Below are 697 nucleotides of genomic sequence, written 5' to 3' on the forward strand. Positions count from 1 at the left end.
TTAAACCAACTTTATAGAAATATCCTATATCAGCAATGTTATCTTGAACAGAAAATGCTTCAAAACGCTCTGGCAATTGCCACGCAATCACCAGATATATTTGCCTACCACCTCATGAAATCACCTGGGTATACTTCCGTCCTAGCTGGAGAAGTAATACACATTATTAAATGTGTACCAGTCGAGGTACAAGTTGCACCGACTACCAAATGTTACAATCAACTTCCGGTCGTAAGAACCAACAGCACATATTACTTAGCCCCACAGACACACTTATTGCTCCGCCAAGGCACACAGGTTAACTGTAATCGGTTAGCACCTGTAATGTACCGATTAGGCGAGGCTTGGTATCGGATATCACCAAACCCTGTCGAGGCAATTCCACCGACGATCTTGAAACCGATGACAAGACCCATATGGAAATATACCAGTCCCGGTGAACTCGCCACTAGCGGAATCTACTCACAGGCCGATCTTGAAGAATTTAAAGATCATATTTTATTCCCTGCAGAGCGACCTTCTGTCCTCAACACATTAGCAAGAGGAATGATGGGACAAGCTACCACTATACACGGGGGATCCTTCATGAATTTGCTGGACGAAGCAGCTCTAGAAAAATTAGCAACCTCAACATGGGACAGGATATGGGGGAAATTTCTTATTTTCGGCAATATTAGTGCCGGGTTACTTGGCATCG

This window comes from Odontomachus brunneus, unplaced genomic scaffold, assembly GCF_010583005.1.
Source record: "Odontomachus brunneus isolate Ranch 3 - 2012 unplaced genomic scaffold, Obru_v1 Obru_scaffold_328, whole genome shotgun sequence".
In the NCBI taxonomy this organism is placed as follows: Eukaryota; Metazoa; Arthropoda; class Insecta; order Hymenoptera; family Formicidae; genus Odontomachus; species Odontomachus brunneus.